This window comes from Rattus norvegicus, chromosome 5 (assembly GCF_036323735.1).
Source record: "Rattus norvegicus strain BN/NHsdMcwi chromosome 5, GRCr8, whole genome shotgun sequence".
Lineage (NCBI taxonomy): Eukaryota > Metazoa > Chordata > Mammalia > Rodentia > Muridae > Rattus > Rattus norvegicus.
The window spans coordinates 32,587,030-32,609,776 of NC_086023.1; the positions used below are offsets into that span (position 1 = coordinate 32,587,030).

Genomic DNA, 22,747 nt, shown 5'->3' on the forward strand with positions numbered 1-22,747 from the left:
AATTTCAACTAATCCAAAAGAAGAGAGGCACACAAACATAATTCCACCTCTAAGAAACAAACAAACAAAAAAAAGTAACAGGAAAATAAAAAACAATCATTGATCCCTAATATCGCTCAACATCAATGGGTACAATTCCCCAATAAAAAGATATAGACTGAAACCCAGCCCCGAGGAGTGACTTCAGGCCTTCAGGCCCGAAACCAGAGGAAAGACCAACTTTTCTGCTAAAAGTGACCTGCCTGGTGGACTCAGGACACACAAAGGCAAAATTCTTCTGGGACCGGACACTTCTGTTTTCTAGCTGGCGCCTAAACCTCACTGATTCTGGACCACAGCTCCCTGCTCCCAAACTCCATGGTACAGAGAGCTGATTGCTCAGAAGTGTGGGCACTCCTGAGACTGCAGGGCAGGAGAGACTACCACTTCTGCCATCTTTGCCCACATCCCTGGCCCCAAAGGAAACTGTACAGTGCATCTGGGCATAGGAAGATAGGAGCAGTCAGGCTGAAGGAGCCCTGTTGTCCAGATTGCACCCGGATCTGAACAGACCCAGTCAAACATCTCCCTGCACCCAAAACCTGTGGTAAGCAGAACTAGACCTGCATACAGGCAGACACGACTGGGAAATCAGAGGAGACTACTCTCTGCCAATATTTCTGACTCTAGAGAAAAATGCCTAGCACCATCAGGGCCCCTGTGCACAGTGACAGAAGAAGGAGGCGCAGGGCCCTTCTGGTTCCCACACACAGGGACAGCTGAAAGCCAGTGGACAGGAATGACTACATGCCTGAGAGCAGAACACTCTGTTCCCATAACTGGCTGAAGGAAAACAGGTCTACTGCACTCCTGAAACACAGGCCTATAGGACGGTCAATCCTCTGTCAGAAATAGCAAAACAAGGTAACACCAGAGACAAATTGATGGCAAGAGGCAAGCACAGGAACCCAAGCAACAGAAACCAAGACTACATGACATCATCAGAGCCCAATTCTCCCATCAAGGCAAGCACAGAAACCCAAGCAACAGAAACCAAGACTACATGACATCATCAGAGCCCAATTCTCCCATCAAGGCAAGCACAGAAACCCAAGCAACAAAAACCAAGACTACATGGAATAATCAGAGCCCAATTCTCCCACCAAAGCAAACACTGAATATCCAAACACACTAGAAAAGCAAGATCTAGATTCAAAATCACATTTTATCAAGATGATGGAGGACTTTAAGAAGGTCATAAATAACTCCCCTAAGGAAATACAGGACAACACAAGCAAATAACTAGAAACCCTTAAAGAGAAAACGCAAAAACCCCTTAAAGAACTACTGGGAAAGGGGGTTGGGGATTTAGCTCAGTGGTAGAGCGCTTGCCTAGGAAGCGCAAGGCCCTGGGTTCGGTCCCCAGCTCCGGAAAAAAAGAAAAAAAAAGAAAAAAAAAGAACTACTGGGGAAAAAAACAAAATAGGAGAAGGAAATGAACAAAACCATTCAGGAGTTAAAAGTGGAAATAGAAACACTAAAGAAAGCACAAAGGGAGACAACCCTGGAGATAGAAAACCTAGGGAAGAGATCGGGAGTCACAGATATGAGCATCATCAACAGAACACAAGAGATAGAAGAGAGAATCTCAGGAGCAGAGGATTCCATAGAAATCATCAACACAACTGTCAAAGATAATATAAAACGGAAAAAGCTACTAGCCCAACACATACAGGAAATCCAGGACACAATGAGAAGATCAAACCTAAGATTAATAGGCATAGGAGAGAGTGAAGACTCCCAACTCAAAGGACCAGAAAATATCTTCAACAAAATCATAGAAGAAAATATCCCTAACCTAAAGGAAGAGATGCCCATAAACATACAAGAAGTCTATAGAACTCTAGATAGATTGGACCAGAAAAGAAACTCCTCCCATAACATAATAGTCAAAACACCAAATGCACAAAACAAAGAAAGAATATTAAAAGCAGTAAGGAAAAATTGTCAAGTAACATATAAAGACAGACCTATCAGAATTACACCAGACTTCTCACCAGAGACTTTGAAAACCAGAAGATCCTGGACAGACTTCATACAAACACTAAGAGAAAACAAATGCCAGCTCAGGTTACTGTAGCCAGCAAAATGCTCAACATAGATAGAAACCAAGATATTCCATGACAAAACCAAATTTACAGAATATCTTTCTACAAATACAGCCCAACAAAGGATAATAAATGGCAAAGCCCAACAAAAGGAGCCAAGCTACACCCTAGAAAAAGCAAGAAAATAATCATCTTAGCAAGAAAACAAAGAGAAGAAAAGCACACAAACATAATCTCCAATCTAAATAAGATTATAACAGGAAGCAACAATCACTATTCCTGAATATCTCTCAACATCAATGGACTCAACTCCTCAATAAAAAGACATAGATTAACAAACTGGATACACAATGAGGACCCTGCATTCTGCTGCCTACAGGAAACACACCTCAGAGAAAAAGACAGACACTACCTCAGAGTGAAAGGCTGGAAAACAAGTTTCCAAGGAAATGGACTGAAGAAGCAAGCTGGAGTAGCCACTCTAATATCGAATAAAATCGATTTTCAATTAGAAGTTATCAAAAATGATAGGGAAGGTCACTTCATATTCATCAAAGGAAAAATCCACCAAGATGAACTCTCAATCCTAAATATCTATGCTCCAAATACAAGGGCACCTACATACATAAAAGAAACCTTACTAAAGCTCAAAGCACACATTGCACCTCACACAATAATAGTAGGAGATTTCAACACCCAACTCTCATCAATGGACAGATCATGGAAACAGAAATTAAACAGAGACATAGACAGCATAAGAGAAGTCATGAGCCAAATGGACTTAACAGATATTTATAAAACATTGTATCCTAAAACAAAAGGATATGCCTTCTTCTCACCACATCATGGTACTTTCTCTAAAATTGACCATATACTTGGTCATAAAACAGGCCTCAATAGATACAGAAAGATAGAAATAATCCCATGCGTGCTATCAGACCACCATGGGCTAAAACTGGTCTTCAACAACAATAAGGGAAGAACGCCCACATACACATGGGAGTTGAACAATGCTCTACTCAATGATAACCTGGTCAAGGAAGAAATAAAGAAAGAAATTGAAGACTTCTTAGAATTTAATGAAAATGAAGATACAACATACCCAAACTTATGGGACACAATGAAAGCTGTGCTAAGAGGAAAACTCATAGCGCTGAGTGCCTGCAGAAAGAAACAGGAAAGAGCATATGTCAGCAGCTTGACAGCACACCTAAAAGCTCTAGAACAAAAAGAAGCAAATACACCCAGGAGGAGTAGAAGGCAGGAAATAATCAAACTCAGAGCTGAAAACAACCAAGTAGAAACAAAAAGGACCATAGAAAGAATCAACAGAACCAAAAGTTTGTTCTTTGAGAAAATCAACAAGATAGATAAACCCTTAGCCAGACTAACGAGAGGACACGGAGAGTGTGTCCAAATTAGCAAAATCAGAAATGAAAAGGGAGACATAATTACAGAATCAGAGGAAATTCAAAAAATCATCAGATTCTACTACAAAAACCTATATTCAACAAAACTTGAAAATCTGCAGGAAATGGACAATTTCCTAGACAGATACCAGGTACCAAAGTTAAATCAGGAACAGATAAATCATTTAAACAACCCCATAACTCCTAAAGAAATAGAAGCAGTCCTTAAAGGTCTCCCAACCAAAAGGGGCCCAGGTTCAGATGGGTTCAGTGCAGAATTCTATCAGACCTTCACAGAAGAACTTAAACCAATACTATACAAACTATTCCATGGAATTGAAACAGATGGAGCACCACTGAATCCCTTCTATGAAGCCACAATTACACTTATACTTAAACCACACAAAGACTCAACAAAGAAAGAGAACTTCAGACCAATTTCCCTTATGAATATCGACGCAAAAATACTCAATAAAATTCTGGCAAACAGAATCCAAGAGCACATCAAAGCAACCACTCAGCATGATCAAATAGGCTTCATCCCAGAAATACAGGGATGGTTTAATATCCAGAAAACCATCAACGTGATCCATTATATAAACAAACTGAAAGAACAAAACCACATGATCATTTCATTAGATGCTGAGAAAGCATTTGACAAAATTCAACACCCCTTCATGATAAAAGTCCTGGAAAGAATAGGAATTCAAGGCCAATACCTAAACATAATAAAAGCCATTTACAGCAAACCAGTAGCTAACATTAAACTAAATGGAGAGAAACTTGAAGCAATCCCACTAAAATCAGGGACCAGACAAGGCTGCCCACTCTCTCCCTACTTATTCAATATAGTTCTTGAAGTTCTAGCCAGAGCAATCAGACAACAAAAGGAGATCAAGGGGATATGGATTGGAAAAGAAAAATTCAAAATCTGCAGATGATATGATAGTATATTTAAGTGATCCCAAAAGTTCCACCAGAGAACTACTAAACCTGATAAACACCTTCAGCAAAGTGGCTGGGTATAAAATTAACTCAAATAAATGAGTAGCCTTCCTCTACACAAAAGAGAAACAAGCTGAGAAAGAAATTAGGAAAATGAAACCCTTAATAATAGTCGCAAATAATATAAAATACCCAGGTGTGAATTTAACCAAGCAAGTGAAAGATCTGTACAATAAGAACTTCAAGACACTGAGGAAAGAAATTGAAGAAGACCTCAGAAGATGGAAAGATCTCCCATGCTCATGGATTGGCAGGATTAATATAGTAAAAATGGCCATTTTACCAAAAGCAATCTACAGATTCAATGCAATCCCCATCAAAATACCAATACAATTCTTCAAAGAGTTAGACAGAACAATTTCCAATATTCATCTGGAATAACAAAAAACCCAGGATAGCTAAAACTATCCTCAACAATAAAAGGACTTTTGGGGAATCCCTATCCCTGAACCCAAGCAGTATTGCAGAGCAATAGTGATAAAAACTGCATGGTATTGGTACAGAGACAGACAGATAGACCAGCGGAATAGAATTGAAGACCCGGAAATGAACCCACACACCTATGTTCACTTGATTTTTGACATAGGAACCAAAACCAACCAATGGAAAACAGATAGCACTTTCAGCAAATGGTGCTGGTTCAACTGGAGGTCAACATGTAGAAGAATGCAGATCGATCCATGCTTATCACCCTGTACAAAGCTTAAGTCCAAGTAGATCAAGGACCTCCACATCCAACCAGATACACTCAAACTGATAGAAGAAAAATGGGAAAGCATCTCAAACACATGGGCACTGGAGAAAATTTCCTGAACAAAACACCAATGGCTTATGCTCTAAGATCAAAAATCAACAAATGGGATCTCATAAAACTGCAAAGCTTTTGTAAGGTAAAGGACACTGTTGTTAGGACAAAATGACAGCCAACAGATTGGGAAAATATCTTTACCAATCCTACAACTGATAGAGGGCTTATATCCAAAATATACAAAGAACTCAAAAAGTTAGACCGCAGGCAGACAAATAACCCTATTAAAAAATGGGATTCAGAGCTAAACAAACAATTCACAGCTGAGGAATGCCGAATGGCTGAGAAACACCTAAAGAAATGTTCAACATCTTTAGTTATAAGGGAAATGCAAGTCAAAACAACTCTGAGATTTCACCTCACACCAGTGAGAATGGCTAAGATAAAAAACTCAGGTGACAGCAAATGCTGGCGAGGATGTGGAGAAAGAGGAACACTCCTCCATTGTTGGTGGGATTGCAGACTGGTAAAACCATTCTGGAAATCAGTCTGGAAGTTCCTCAGAAAATTGGACATTGAACTACCTGAGGACCCAGCTATACCTCTCTTGGGCATATACCCAAAAGATGCCCCAAAATATAACAAAGACATGTGCTCCACTATGTTCATAGCAGCCTTATTTATAATTGCCAGAAGCTGGAAAGAACCCAGATGCCCTTCAACAGAGGAATGGATACAGAAAATATGGTACATCTACACAATGGAATGTTACTCAGCTATCAAAAACAATGGTTTTATGAAATTCATAGGCAAATGGATGGCACGGGAAAATATCATCCTGAGTGACGTAACCCAATCACAGAAAAACACACATGCTATGCACTCACTGATAAGTGGATATTAGCCCACATGCTTCAATTACCCTAGATGCCTGGAACAAATGAAACTCAGGAAGGATGATCAAAATGTGAATGCTTCACTACTTCTTTAAAAGGGGAACAAGAATACCCTTGGGAGGGAATAGGGAGGCAAAGTTTAGAACAGAGGCTGAAGGAACGCCCATTCAGAGCCTGCCCCACATGTGGCCCATACATCTATGACCACCAAACTAGAAAAGATGGATTAAGCAAAGAAGTGCAGGCTGACAGGAACCGGATGTAGATCTCTCCTGAGAGATATAGCCAGAGTACAGCAAATGCATAGTTGAATGCCATCATTAAACCACTGAACTGAGAACGGGACCCCCGTTGAAGGAATCTTAGAAAGGACTGAAAAAGCTTGAAGGGGCTTGAGATCCCATATGAACATCAATGCCAACCAACCAGAGCTTCCAGGGATTAAACCACTATCCAAAGACTATACATAGACTGACCCTGGACTCCAACTGCATACATAGCAATGAATAGCCTAGTAAGAGCACCAGTGGAAGGGGAAGCCCTTGGTCCTGCCAAGACTGAACCCCCATTGAACAGGATTCTTGGGTGAGGGCGGTAATAGCGGTAGGATGGAGAGGGGAACACTGATATAGAAGGGAAGGGGGAGGGGTTAGGGGGATGTTGGCCCAGAAACCGGGAAGGGGAATAACAATCAAAATGTAAATAGGAAATACTCAAGTTAATAAAGATGAAAAAAAAAGAAATATGTGGCTGTTAGAGATTTGGCTGGGCCTTATATGTTGCTGTAAGGTATAATTCCTCCAAATATAAAAATAACTATCTTTATTCAATATATCTCTTTATTGCTATTGGTATTATTATTATCATTATTATTATTATTATTACTTTTTTTGTTATTTCTAAACTCCAGATTTTATTCCCCTCCTGGTCCACCCTCTGATGGTTACACATCCCATATCTCCTCCCCAACCCCTGTCTCCATGAGGATGTCACCACCCCCAACCCCTCACTCAACTGGAAGTCCCTACTCCCAGGCACCTCCAGTCCCTTAGGATGCATCTTCTCTGACTGAACCCAGACTCAGCAGTCCTCTACTATATATGTGTTGGGGGTCTCATATCAGTTGGTGTATGCTGCCTAGTTGGTGATCCAGTGTCTGAGAAATCTTGGGGATCCAGGTTAATTGAGACTGCTGGTCCTCCTACAGGGCTGCCCTCCTCCTCAGCTTCTAGGTTCCTATTTTGTGGCTACTTTGCTAAGTACTTCATAAAACACCACATGTTTTAGAGACAATTCCAAAAATTAGAAGTAAAATCAAGGGCTAAAAGACAAATAAATCAAAGGGGTTATTTTATATGGATTCAAGGACTCTCTGCTCATATTCATGTGGTCTACCCCAAGAGCCAAGTCTCACTGTCTCAGAACCATAGCTCTGACAGAGCTCTGTTGCCAGGAGCACAGAAAGTGAACTTCTCCTAAGGTTAGGCTGTATAGTCAATATTGACAATATTAACATTTCACAAGAAAAAGCACATGTTTATGACTATTGACTGTTCAGGAGACTGTAAGAGTCGATGTAAGTGTATATATATATATATATATATATATATATATATATATATATATCATAAAGAGAATAGTATTATTTACCCTCATTATTTTTATGTGCATATAGACAGCAGTATGTCTATTCATTCATCAAATAAGTTATCTACAAATGAAAGTCACTGAGAACAATTGGTAGGAAATCAAAGATTTTACTCTAATATATCTAGAGAAAGATAATTTAAGCAACTACCTGAACTACTATTCTACTACTATTTTACATTCTGCACAAACATGATAGAGACAAAATTGAATATATCCAAATATTTGTTATATTATTTAAATGATTACTTTCTATTTATAGCAATCATGTCTTGTGGGAAGCAGAGAAAGCCCTTTATGTGCTTCATTTATCAGGACCAGTGCCTCAGAGCCATGGGAACTGCCTAAGCCTTCCTCTGCTCCATCTCTAAACGTTCTCAGAGTGGACAGAAAATATCCAAGAGAGCTTACTGTACCTTCTGAACACTTACAACTTAAAAGTACTCATCAAAACAGACCTCACATAGAGAGTAGATAACCCCTGCTTCCTGAGCTGTGTTATAAAAACACTGAGGTGTGGGATGGGTGTACTTGGTGCTTCTCCATCAGAGTGAACCCACCCAGGCAAAAGCCTATAGGTGTCTGTATGTCTGTCCTTTCTTCATTCCTTCATGGCCCCAGTGACTTCACCAGATTCCCAAAACAAAGCTCTGTCAGTGACTAATGTTTTATTTTCTAAGTCTTTTGGTAAGTATTTTTAATTAGAAAAAAAATGTTATTGCTTTTGTTGAAATAAAATCATAAAATATATAAGCCAGCAGATGTTTAAAACTTTCATAATATTGAGACTTTATGAAACCTTGAACTAGTTTGTATAGTAGATAAAATTGTTTTAATTTGCTATTTTGCATACACTGATAGATGTGTTTAACACTAATGATTTTAGTTCCTTCTAATCATCTGTGTACAGTTAAGTATTTCATATCAAGTAGTGTCTTATGAATCAGACTGTGCTGATTGCTAATAGATTGGTACTCACTCTACTTTATTCATCAGGATTACACAGTTCACCCAAGTAACCGGCAGCTTTATACCTTAATTTCTGCAAAAGCCACCTGTGTTTATTGTGATTTCTCCTTAAGCCAGGGTTTTATCTCTCCATTCTTTAGCTGTCAGTTGAGTAACGCCAAGTTGATTCTTGAAATCAGAACCATTCTACTATGTCCAACTCGGATTTTTTTTAAATCTCAGAATATAAATAGTTTAAAGAAACGTTTCCCCTACTGTAAATGGCACACAGATGGTGCTTCACTGTGCTCTAAATCAATTCCAAAAATGTGCAACATCCGCAAGGAGAAGAACTGAGGACGCTGAAGTTCCATGAAATCCTTAGAACTTGAGAATACTCTTTTAGATTTAGATTGGAATTGTATTATTTAAAACATTGTATGGATGGAAAAACATCTTCATAGGAAATAACTTTGAAGACAATTAACCATGTCTACTAAACTGCTTTAATTTGTGTTATATACTATTCCATAGAGAGGAAGAGTAAATACTCAAATATTTCTGACTTCACCCCCATACTCTGGCTAGCATTTGTGTTCACAGATGGAGATTTTAACAATTTTATTTGGACTCCATTCTTCCTGAAAAGATTTATCATCTGTTTCAGAATTCTATCTACATGTTTTTTTTTAAGTTGAGTTATTCCCCTTTCCTTTCATGTTTCTTCTCCTACTTCACACCTTGTCTTTATACTTAGCTTTAAAACCGGATGGTGATAAAGGTGAGAGAGAAGCAGGTGAGTAAATCATAGAAGAAAGGAAGACAGGAGCAAGCACAGTATCAGGGACTCAACATCATTCCAAGAACAGTTGGCATGTGTCAAAAAGTTATAGCTCAAAAGAAAGAAAGAAAAAAGGAAGGAAGGAAGAAAGGAAGGAAGGAAGGAAGGAAGGAAGGAAGGAAGGAAGGAAGGAAGGAAGACATCTGTAAGATGTGCCAGTAAACAACCATGAGTTTTTTGGAATCTAAGAAACATAAAAATAATGTTAATCAAAGCAAATAGTATCTGCTTAGATACTGTCCTGTTCTCAACAATAGTGTGGGTCTGAGTTCTGAGAATCAGATAAGGATCTCAACCTGGAGAAATAAATCACACTACTTCATACCTTTTGAAAATTCCACAGAGACACTTGCATACTACTGCAGAAGTTTCCTAAAATGCACACACACACACACACACACACACACACACACACACACACACATTTAACTCCTTATACATTTTGTTAAAATATAGTTATAAAACTCTTGACCTATAACATGGCAACAATGCTCCTACCTGAAGCCAAACATTAAAGAGTCCCATACAAGGAATGAGTTAGCTGTTTGGAAGTGGTTAGGGAAGTTCTAAAGACCTCCAAATATTACAGGTCAATGGTTTTGGTTATCCTATAGAACTTTAAGAAAAGACCCTATTACTGAAGATATAATGGAACCTAAATGAGTCAAGCTGGTACTGTCCTTCACTCCTCATCCCTTTTGGCTAGCTTTCATAACACTGGATATTGTATGTACACTAATGAAGGACAAAAGCCATCTTCATTCTTACTGAGCCATGAGGCTTGTGATCTATAGCAATGATGTCCCTGGGAAGGCATGGCCCCTGGTACAATAGTGGTATGAATATCACTGAAGTAACCAACTGCATTATGATTATATTCAAGTCCACACTACAAGCTGATACCCATGTCTGGCACTTTTACTGAGCCAAGAACCTGTGGCTACACAAGTCACAAGTCCTAAGAAAGAACCTATTCTGCTAAATAGATGCATCACTGGGTTTACTCTTAATGACATTGTTATTATAGATTAATTTATCTCTTCAACCTTATCAGAGAAGTTTCAATTTGCAGTAGATAGTAGAGAGGCACAAGCAGTCGAGGTGAGGAGAATAAGATATTATGAATCTCTCAGCCCTAACTAGAACATCTATTTAATGTCCCTCCTCTCAGTGCTCAGGGGTCACTGTGGAAGACAGAGTAGAAAGAACAAGAGTCAGAGGCCAGGGCAACTACAAGTAAACACTATCTTCTGGCCAAATCAAGGCAGTCGCACATAGGAACTCATAGTCATTGTGACAAATTCCAGTGTGGATAGGGAAAATAGTACAGAGTCCCATCTTTCACCAAGGAGATATTGGCAGTTGATAGCTTCTTGGGGAGGCAGCATCAATTTGCTTTAAGAGTGTAGCCCCTGGTAAGTTGGCAACATTCCAGTGAAGGTCAAACCATTCATTCATATATAGATATATAGATATGGGTAGAGATAGAGTTAGAGAGAGATAGATATAGAGGTAAATATTTAAAGAATATATGATAATACCAAATTAGACTTGAAAGTTATTAAAAGAAAAGAGTCTAGAATTCGGTGGATAGAGGATAGGTGGAACTTAGAGGATATGAGGGTGAATATCATCAAACTACATTGTATAAAATTCTCAAAGAATTAATAAAATTAAAAATAAATAAAAATCAAAACTAGGAAAAGTAATAAAATGGTGAGCACAGGAGTATGGCATAATGAAAGGATCATGCTTCTCCTGTCTACATTCAAAGCTCTCTATTCAGTATTTCAATGGCTAAGTCCTGCTGTGTCCTAGTTTGCAGAAATAAATGGTAAATGGGCCAGGCTCACAAGAAATCACTAGTTAAGTCATATTGACAAAGAACTTCTATTTACATCAAGAAGCTTTAGGGCTGTTGATCTCTTGTTGTGGTTTACAGTTCATAATTTAATTTTTTGCATTGTTAAAGGCAGTATTTTGTTATTTAGATGGATGTAAAACTGTGTGAACATCATTTGTTAAGCAGACTTCTTTCTCCACCTAATTGCCTTAAATTGAAGTAATTAACATATGTCAGTCTATTCTATTCTGCACCCTAGTCTGTGCCAAAGAACTCCATGATATTTCTATGCCAATTTTGTATTGCATTCAATGATGTAGCCGTATGGTAAGTAAAGCTAAATTCTAAATTAGCAGCTTCTAACCTTAGCCTTTTAAATGCCTACACCTTCCTTCACACTATTGCTTGCTATTTAAATAAATAACTTTTAAAATAAACTTACCTACCAAATGATTTTGGATTTCCACCAAATAATTTTATTATCTTCAAGGTAGTGTAGATAGTATGCATGGGTCTTTTATAGTTCAATTTGTTAGTCCCTGTGTTTGAATTGTCATAATTAGTCAATTTATATAAAATGTATTTATGATATGACTGGGAGTAAATAAATTACTTCGTTACTTCTTATCTGCTATTTTGGTTTCTTTTTCCCTGTTTTCCTGGGCATCTTGTGAATTGAATATTTTAATTATTTTTGTGACTTGTATAGGCTATCACTGTATTACTGTTTCACTAATTTACTGTTCTGCATTGACCACGTGCATTTTTTACTTACTGTAGTTTACTTTCAGATAGTAATATATCATGGTCATGTACTATGCATTCTTTTTAGTGGTATATTTCATTCTTCCCTCTCCAATTTGTTTCTGCTACTGATATCAATTGTCTTTTTATTTTTTATAATTCATTTATTTTACATATACGGGTATTTCCTTGCATGTATATCTGTGTACCAATTGTGTGGTTGAAGGTCACAAAAAAAGGCATCAGATCTCTGGATTAGAGTTATACATAGATGGTTATAAGCCACAATATGGGTACTGAGAACCAATCCTAGTCCTATATAAAAGCTAATTGTGTTCCTAACTACTGACCCATCTCTCTAGCTATAAGCCCAGCCTTTAAGTAAGCCCAGATATCAACAAGACCATGTAGTATTAATCTTCTAGTGTGTATAATGAATAATACTTTGGAATCTATGAAACATAGTTCTTGTGTGAAATAAGTATCAATCCCACATTACTGCCAGCAAGGCACTGGTGTGTAGGCCAGCCTGACTTGTTCTCAGTTCAGCAGACTCTCTGACCCCGAGCTCCAAAATCTCTCCTCTCTCCACCTGGCTTACTAAGTTCCCATGGCTAGTTGCTCTCACACCAGCCCCACGCTTCCAAATTCCCATGGCTTTTGAGGGGGAGCACTTCTTGCAAAACCACATCTTTCTTTCTGGGTCCTAGTTGAGTCACAGAGTAAAGGAAAACACCACACAAATCTAGTTTAGAATCAACAGGTAACATAGTCTCTGGGCGCAGCAACTAACATCTTAATTTGTAAGCCATTCTAAGTTAAATCCTCCAGGAGCAGATACCAATGAATCTGCCACCTTAACTGGGGCCCTTCACTACTTACATTTTGACCTTCATCATCTTTCCTGACCAAAAGGAAGTACCTTTCTCTTGCCTTCCTTCTTTCTCTCTCTGACCCAGAAGTCCTGCCTCCTTCTCATCCAGTGATTGGTCCCCTGAAATCTTTTTCATTAGGGGAAGGTTCTGACACATCTCACCATTTCTGTCCAATAAAAAAAATAAACTTTTCTCTTAAATATAAGCTGAGTATAATAACTATTATCATTTGGTAATTTACCAAGCACAAAATACATCAACCACCCAGTTCACCCAGTTTTTGTCAATTAAGTAGAACACTCTGTTATCTATCCTAACTTTAAAAAGGCTTAAAATCTATATGTTATGTCCTGGCTAGTTTGTATACTATCTCAAAATTATCTTCAAATATATTCTTCAAATGTATCAAATATATTCTCTCAATGATAAATAGCCTTGGTTGACTATAAGACTATAACTTGTCTTCAATCCCGTCAGAAATCCAAGAACGACCAATAGTATCTGAAAATATAGGAAGCCTAACATAGCTTCTAGAACGGAGACAAATCGTAGAGACAGTTGCCTACCTATACATCCCCAATATGTCAGGAAGGTGGAACATCCTTCTTGTCCAGGATAATCTGACAGACCTTGTAAAACAGAAATTATTAAGGACTATTTTATTCTGTCTCAACAGAACATAGCTGTCTTAATGTGTAACTTGTGTCCTCTCAAGAACAGTAGAGGTCTGTAGGAGAAATAGGCATTTTCTGCCCAGTGGCCACCTAGCCACAATGTACAGCCTCTACCTTTAGGTAGATGCTCAGCTGTTTTTTTGAATCCACAAATGTCAACATCTAATGAATAAATCACCTTAAATGTCACATTCTGTGGATCCCTGACATCTTTGAAAACCATCTATCTAAGTAATCTGGACTGTTGTCAGTTAACTACTCTCAGCTATTTCTAAATAAAATATCTTGCAAGAGCCCTAGCAATCAACTCAGAGCCAAGAATTTACTATCTGACTCTTAACTCGTATTGCTTAAAAACCTAAAGAGTTTGTAATGACATTTATAGAACTGTGCCCAAGCCTTGTTCCTTTAAAATTTTTATATCAGTACAAGAAATTTATACCAATGAAAACCTTGATTCTGCATCAAAATAAATTCTGCACCAAAGTAAATTATGAGTTCAACTTAGTAACTATTGTAAAGATTTCTGCCAAATGAGGTTATGGCTACCCAGTCAGTTCTAGATATTTCTTCCCTGTTCAAATTATGACCATTTCTAAATTCCCCGGCAAGACAACTTAGAGTATCTACTTCCAGCTCCCAAGCCCAGGGAACTGGGACCATGACTCTTCATAACTACTTTAGCTGAATATGGGCATTGAGATATCTTTGAAGGGAGGAGGGTAGGGAAAATGGGGGAATTTTTGGGCCTTAAAAAGACACATCAATGATCATTGTAATCTTTTATGTTTTTGTCCTGACTGGATCCAGCTGAAAATCCCTGAGATCAGGAGTTCAAGCAGGTCAGTTCAGCATCTCTGACAATGAGACTCACCAAGACTGTGTAGTCTATAATATACAAATCTCAAAACAAAATTTTAGTATCATCAAGATATCTGTATGAATTGTATTAGTTTGCATAGGGTGTTAAGATGTTAGGATGAGATTCTGCTCCAATCATTAGTCTTCATTCGTGCCACATGAGGGATGGCACAAAGGATATTTTGTGTTTGATTTGCCGGAATTTACATTCAGGCAGTCTGCCTCTATCAAATCTGATCCATATAACTCTGGGAGATGTGTAAACACTAATCACCTTTTCCAAATACACAAAGATGAAACCTTTCTCCCAAATCAGCATAACCTTCAATAGGCAACCAGGAAAGCTTGTATCCTGCCTTCTCTTCCAGAGGAATAATAGAACAACTAAAAACCTCATAATCATACTCATTTTGATAATAAAAACAATGCAAAACAAATGAACTGCTAAGAAAATGTTATATTAGCCTATTTTCAGCCTGTTCTAATTTGTCATGTCGGTAGATTAACAAAGAATATGAGTTTCCTGCAGACTTTATTATACCATCTATCTGTTATGCTCTCTACCTGGAGCCACAGACTTCTATTTTATTAACACCTCTCATAACATCTAGCTGTTGTGCTCTCTGCCTTGAGCTACAGACTTCTATTTTATTAATACCTGTTATACAACTTATGTGTTACACTCTCTGCCTTGAGCCACACACATCCATCAATACCTGTGCATAGCAGGCGATTATCACTGCTCCCTACTTAAGAGTTAGTAATTTTTGCTATCCTAGTTCAGAACGGTGGACAAAATCCCCCACACAATTCAGACAAAATCTGTGTAGAAATCTATACTGAAAGCAAGTAATCCCAATTTTATAAATTCACAGTTCAATCAATATCAGCCCCAAGAAGTAGGCAGCTTCCATTCTCCGCTCTCTGACTCACGGCAGCCATCTTGTTTCTTTTCACAGCAGGGAAACTCAGAACCCTCTTTCTTTGTTTCAAGATTTCCATGCTTGTGTCATGAAAACCAAACCTCCAAATTTCTAACTAAATTTCTAACTATTGGCTAAAAAACCTTAAATTTCCAGTGGATTCTTGCCTGCTACATTGGACGTCATCTGTTGCATGAAATATAAATAATTATCAACCTCACACTACCACCAGCATGTCACCGGCAGCCATGACACCCTGGCCTATTGTCAGCCCAGCAGTCTCTGACCCAGAACTCCGAAATCTCTCCACCTGGCTCACTAAGTTCCCCTGTTGGCTCACTGCCACGCCAGGCCCACACTTTCAAATTCTCATGGCTTTTTGAGGTGCATTTCTTGAAAACCCTCGCTTTGCCACCATACCTTTCTCTCTGGAAGTCAGATGAGTCGCAACATAAAGGAAAACACTACACAAACGTAGTTTAGAATCAATGGATTCTAAACATACAGTCGCTGGGAGCAGCAACTAGCATCCTAATTTGTAAGCCATTCTAAGTTAAATTGTCTAGTAGCAAATTCTAATGGATCTGCCACCTGAACCAGAGGGCTACCTACATTTTGGCCTCCATCATCTTTCCTGTCCAAAAGGACCAATTGTCTTTTTAAATGGAAAGAAACATTCTTATTTGTCCACATTTTTACTATTTCTGAGACACATTTTCTTTTGGGGTAGACAGAATTTTCAGCTGTTCTCATCTGGTTTCATCTTTCTGTCTATAAATCTTGTTACTAATTTTTTCTGCAATACCAGTATACTCAGGGTAATTTCTCATAGGCTTCTTTTTTGTCTTAGCAGTTATTTATAACCCTTCTTGTAAAAGGGGCTTTGTAGAATAGAGATCTCTCTTGACAAGCACATTTGCACTGCTTTTCTACAAACTTGCCAGTCATCTAATCATGATTATTTTCCAGATTGTTTACTTTGAGGAGGGCAAAGACCCTAAAAATTAGTGGACCAATGTAGTTGAAACACTAATAAAATCATGTCACAATAAAAATGTAGGCATAGTCAGCGCTCTTCAGTTTTTATCACTAATTCTTTTTTTTCTCTCTGCACTTCCTGGGATGGTATATCCAATACGTCCTCCTTTAAGGTGTAGTCATTAGACTTTTAAAAGTTTATATTTTACCATTGTTAAAGGGTGGCCAGTTTTATAAACTTCTCCACGAGTCAATCATTTTACTAGTCTTTTGTTGGCTTCGTTCTGGAGTAGATACTGTTTGCCCCTGGTAGCTTAGTGGACACCTGAGAATACTGAGAATCTGCTTCTCTTTCTTTCCTACAGATGCTTCTTATATCAAACTTCTTATTTTTTCAAAGAAATATGTGTTGATCGTTTCTTTGTATTATTCCTCTAGTTTCTTTTCACTGCACTTTGCCCTGCTAGGTATGATTTCTGCCCTCCTGCTGTGTTGGTGCTTGCTGTGTTCTTTTCTATTCCTCTGTAAGACCTTGGGCTGCATCGTTACGTTATTACCTCGTGGTGCCACTCAGTTTTCATACAAGCATTTTAAAGCTAGAAATGTTCTTCTTAGAAGTGTCTTAGCTTTGTCCCCAAAGTTGTGTGAAATTTTGCTTTAATGTTTACTTCATTCTTGTGTAAATTTCCTCTCTTGATGTCTTAAATTATCAACTCTTCATTCAGTAATGTATTGTTACCTTACCATGTTTATATGCAGTTTACAGTTTATTAACTGTATTTCAATATTATCTGATAAGCTTACAAAAGTTATTTTGATTTTTTTAAATTTGTTGAGCATTTTTATGATCTAGCATGGCTCTATTTTCATAAACTACTGAGAAGAATTCAGTATGTGTCTGCCAACTCACTTTAATCTATGGTGTAATTCATTCTGAAGTTTTTAGTTATCTTTCATTTCTTCTTTCTTTAATTTTTTTCTCTTTCTTCTTTCTCAGCAGTGCTAGGAATAGAAACTCAAGTCTTGTGAATGTTAGGCAACTGCTTTACTACTGTGCTTTTCAACAACCTGAACTCATTGTTTTCTCAGCTTTGGTGTTATTGCTGTTATTTTTTGTTTTTATTTTGTTTTTCATTTGTTTGTTTTGTTTGGGATTTTTTGTTTGGGGGTGATGTATTTTAAAATGAGTCTCAGGTGTTTAAGTCAACCATGACTATTGTACCAGGATCCAAGTTGTCAAAAAAGTCCATTAGATTTTCCTTCTTGAAATTGTGAACTCCAAACATATATTTTAAACTTTTATGTCTTCTTTTTTTTTTTCTTTGGTTCTTTTTTTCGGAGCTGGGGATAGAACCCAGGGCCTTGCGCTTCCTAGGCAAGCGCTCTACCACTGAGCTAAATCCCCAACCCCTATGTCTTCTTAATGAATTGATTTCTCACATAAAAAATTAGATCTTGATTTTTTTGTCTTTATCTCACAACTGGTGATCTGACACATTGGTATTTAAAGTTATCATTGAGTTGTTTATTAGTTCCTATAATCTCTCTTTTCAGGTTGGTAGCATTATTGTCCTTTTATTTTTTTTCTCTCATTAACATAGTAGGAATTTGTTGGTTGACCATGAGGAACATAACAGATTCTTTCTTAAATTTTTAAAAATCTATTCTTTTCATGAAACTTATTTCTTATCATTTTTATGAGACTCACCTTTCCTCTTCTGTGTACAGTATTTCTTTTAATAATGTCAATAGTGCTGGTTTGATGACCATGACCTGCTTGAAATATGACCATTCATATTTTCTAAAAATGTCCTTATTTTTGTCACCTTTAAATGAACAATGATAGCATAACAGAAGTGAATTTGGAGGGGTCAACCCCAAATGGAATCTCTATATCACACCTCCTTCCAAAAGTCGGGAAATATTTGGGAGCATGGATTGGAAGATATTGAAATCCAATGGTTTGAGAAGACTGGTGTAAAACAGTATCTTCTGAACATGTGAGAGAGCTGTGGGATTCACGAACCAGCAGCTTTGGCTGTCTGTATAAGACTTGAACAACAGTACAACATGAATGAGAAGGTGATCATTAGGCTCCACCCCTAGCCAAGAGCTACTGGAAGTTGATGGCTAGAGGGAGTGGGAACTATTTTTATCCAGGATGTGAGTTTCATGGGTTGCCCCTGTTCCAGTGAAGGGTAATGCAAATACAAACAGCTCTGACTGGACTCGGTGCTGGGTTGTGGTCTGCTTGGCTTGTTTCTTTCCAATGTTCTGTCTGTCTTTCTCCTAATACTTTTCTACTGTTTGATCACCACTTCTGTGAGTTTCTGAAGCTCTTCTCTCTCTCTGTAGAAGAGTATTTTCTTTCTTGTGTTGACTTTCTGAAACCAGAACATAGTGTCTGCCTCATCTGGCAGTCCTCGAATTATTTGCTTTCTACTGAGAGACTTGTTATTGCTAGCAATGACTGATTGTCCTTGTGGCTTCTTTCTCCGCTAAGTATTTTTTTTTATAATTTAACCTAAGTATATTGGTATATTTAGATGATTGGGAATTCTTGGATTTTGTTTTGTTGGGTTTTTTTTGTTTTGTTTTGTTGGTGGTGTTTTTTTTTTAATTTTCCTTTTCTTGTTTGAGTGAACTATCGAAGAATGTTTAACAAGTATGTCTACTGTGTTTCTATGCTGCTTTCACTTGCCTTCTTCATTCTTTGCTGCCAGTTGGTATATTTCCAGATGTTTATTTTTTCTCTGTATTCAAATGTCATAAATTTAATGGCTTTAGTTTAATGAAATTAAAAATGATCCAGTATTTCCTTTACAGTTTTAGGATTTTTATTAAATAAATTGATTCTTTAATTATCTCTATCTGTCTGTCTCTCTCTGTCTCTCTCTGTCTCTCTCTGTGTATCTCTGTCTCTGTCCCTGTCTCTCTCTCTCTCTCTCTCTCTCTCTCTCTCTCTCTCTCTCTCTCTCTCCCTTTCACACGCACACACAAACACACACACACACACACACACACACACACTTGTTTGTTCTATTTGGTGACCCTTGATTTTAAACAAGGTCTCTATGTGGCCATGGACTTGTAACTGTCCATTGTATCTTAGTGGACTCATCATTTGATACACAACTGAAAGCAATTTTTTTCCAAAAATTGTCACTTAATAATAGTTCAGGACAAGGATCAGGGGTGTATATGTCATGTGAGCCACTTTCTGATTTGTGATTGTCTGTTGGCAGGTCTAATCTTGTGCAAGCCCGCTTTAAGATCTGTTTGCAATGATTGTGCCATGCCCTCAAGAGAGCATTTCACATCCCTTCTCCCTTCCTTATGGTTCTTACCTTCTTCTGCAATTTCTTATTCTGCAATGTTCCCTGAGCCCTAGATGAACTGCTAATAAATGTCTGGCTTAGGGCTAAGCACTTAACTGCCATGTATTTTAAACATCTGATATACAGAAAGCAAGCTAGAACTGAGTGGGAAGCTTCCCCCCGCTAGATAGTTTTTGCCATGCTGGAAGGTGACAGATAGTACACCAATGGTCTGACCCAGCTGTAAACTCTATGAATGACAGTGAAAACCTGGTAGGCAAGATATGTATACATCTTGATAGTGGTGCAACTCTTACAGGGGTAACCCATAAACCTCAATATGTATTTGAGGCTTCTCCAGAAGAGGGAATATGCCTGCCTGATCCTATAAACCTGGTCAAAAATTTGAGGCTGAAGAAGTTACAAACCTTATGTATCACCTCACTAATGCTGCTTAGCTAAATTGAAATGACACCAGACTACAAACTAAATATCTGTCCTAATAGTCACAGACAATTTTTGCTACTATACTTAATTAGAGAAACTACTCTCTTCATTGAACAGAGGTTAAATGTAGCCTTAGATTTTTTTCAAAACCTACTTCATTTAGTGGGGTTTATTATTGAGCTTTTATATTTGTGTTTATTCTTCATTTAACTTTTAAGACACTACTATAATTGAATATTAAAACAAAAACAATAGCCAAGTAGTAGGCATATTATGATTATAGTCCTTCCCATGTTCACTACTGCATACAGAATGTCAAAGAATGACTGGCCCATTAAGAGGTCTGACACTGAACGCCACCTCTGAGGTGATGTTTGTCATCCTCATATGCTTCTCCATTATAATGACTCTGTCTTTTCTGACTTGGATCAAAGTCCACCAGTTCTATCTGATCCATTTCAACAGCCTCTTCTACTTCCATTCAGGAAGTAGTTTTTCCAGCCAAGAGAGTTTATCAGGAGAGAAAAAGCCATTTTCAGGAAAGTTTACCTTAAACTCAATGACTAGACATCCCTTTTCATATGGCCGATGGTATATTGGCTTACCTTCACATAGCACACATTTTACATCTCCATGTTGGACAATCTGCCCTGGATGAGAGGTGATGACTATGGTTCAGTTGTCAAGAGTAGATATTAGCTTTTGGAAGCTGCACAATGATTTCAACCTGCTGTATTTCCATACATATGAAAAGGTCTTCTCCTCACCTTGTAAAAACAGCATGGTCCTTCTGATTTAACACAATGATATCTCCTGGCTCCAGTCATGATTTTTGGTCTCCTTGACCATGGGATGTTATCTTCTGACTATCTTTCATGCCTTTATCAACATGAACTTCTAAAATTTTCTTCTTTCCAACTATCTTTCTTCCACTGCAGCTTTTATATCTGTCCTTAGGACTGATGCATTCTCCATGACCCCAGCACTCCATGCACACAGACTGAATTTGTTGAACCATTGCAAGTCCAATCTGATAAATCCTTATCTGCATGCACATCCCCCAGCAGTTGAGACAGCACTCTACTGCTCCTTTCTTACCACCTCAGCCTTCAAATTTGTCACAAATCACATATCTTTGCAGAGCCAGTTTTCTTGTTGCACCATTATATAAGTCTCTAAGAGCTGATGCATGGCATTTTTATCTTCCCTTTCTCTCTGCATTCTTCTTCCTCCTCCTCCAAAGAACATATCAAAGATATCCATGGGCGAGCCAAAACCACCACCCGCTCTGCCCTCTTTAATCACCTGCTTGCCCCCTTTATCATTTTTGGACTAAGCAAGAACTTCATAAGCTTGAGAAATCTGTTTAAACGTTTCTCCTTCATTTGGGTTCTTATCAGGGTGGTACTTCAAGACCAATTTTCTATATGGCTTTTTCAATTTTTCCTGGCTGGCCTTGGGTTTAACCTCCAAAACATCATAGTAAGTAGTATTTCTCACCATTTTTTATAGTCAGTGTGAGAGAGCAGAAACAGGGGCATAGCACAGCACAGCTCGGCCAGATGCTGTTCCTCTAGGACCCACCGAGCATTCTGGAAAGTTCCTCATTTAGTGTTCTTAAATGCTTTAACCTCCCTTCTAACCTACTGGCCAGAAGTAAGGGGAAAAGATAAATGGGAAAAGGATGTTGTGGACCTGTGTAGAAGTAGTTCCTTGGGGTGATTCCACTCTTCATTGTCAGGGTACCAGCAGTCCAGTTCAATAGTGAACACTAAACACGAATCAGTAGCGGCAGCACAATCTAGCAGAAAGATCAAGGCTCCACTGAATCAGCCCAAGTCAGCAGAAATAGCCAGAATCAGCCAGAACACCATGAGAGTTTCTTTAGCACATTTTTCTCTACTAAGTAAAGACCAACAAAGACTAGAAAACCAACTAAGACTAGCAAAGCCTTGCATTCTTAACAATGCAAGAACATCCTCTCACAGTTTGTGGAGTTCCATTTATATTCTTTCCTACATCACATACTCTTTCAAGTTTCTGCTTTCAGCAAAACATTATATATCCCTCTCACAAGAAAGCTTCCAGAAAAATATCACATGAAACCACTGAGTTGCTAAAGAAACCAGAAATTTCCACTGCAAGTGGATACTAAGACTTGTGGCTGCTTAATATGCTTAAACTGTTTGATTTTTGGATATTGTAAAAGTCAAACCATTCACCAAAAGCTATACTTCAACTCTAGTATTTTGATGCTTTAATTGAGCTGTACAATAATCTCTCATGATACTGGGAAGCTAGAACGGGCGACATCTCCCAGTGACCTACATGGTCATAAAGAAAAAACACACATCTTGGTCTACAGTGAGATATGTAGCTGTGATACTAAGTAGGTCAGCTAAATTGGTTGCATTTTCAATTTATCATGGGTCTTTCCTGGTACATTATTGTAAGTCAAGGAAGAGTTGTACTGGTTTTGTTATTACATTTTTTATGCTAGTCAT

At 38.0% G+C, this 22,747-nt stretch overlaps 1 pseudogene; it reads right to left on the bottom strand.

The window, feature by feature from the left end:
• Positions 1–20,577: 20,577 nt before the first annotated feature.
• Positions 20,578–21,746, bottom strand: Dnaja1-ps2 (DnaJ heat shock protein family (Hsp40) member A1, pseudogene 2; annotated as a pseudogene).
• Positions 21,747–22,747: the final 1,001 nt, after the last annotated feature.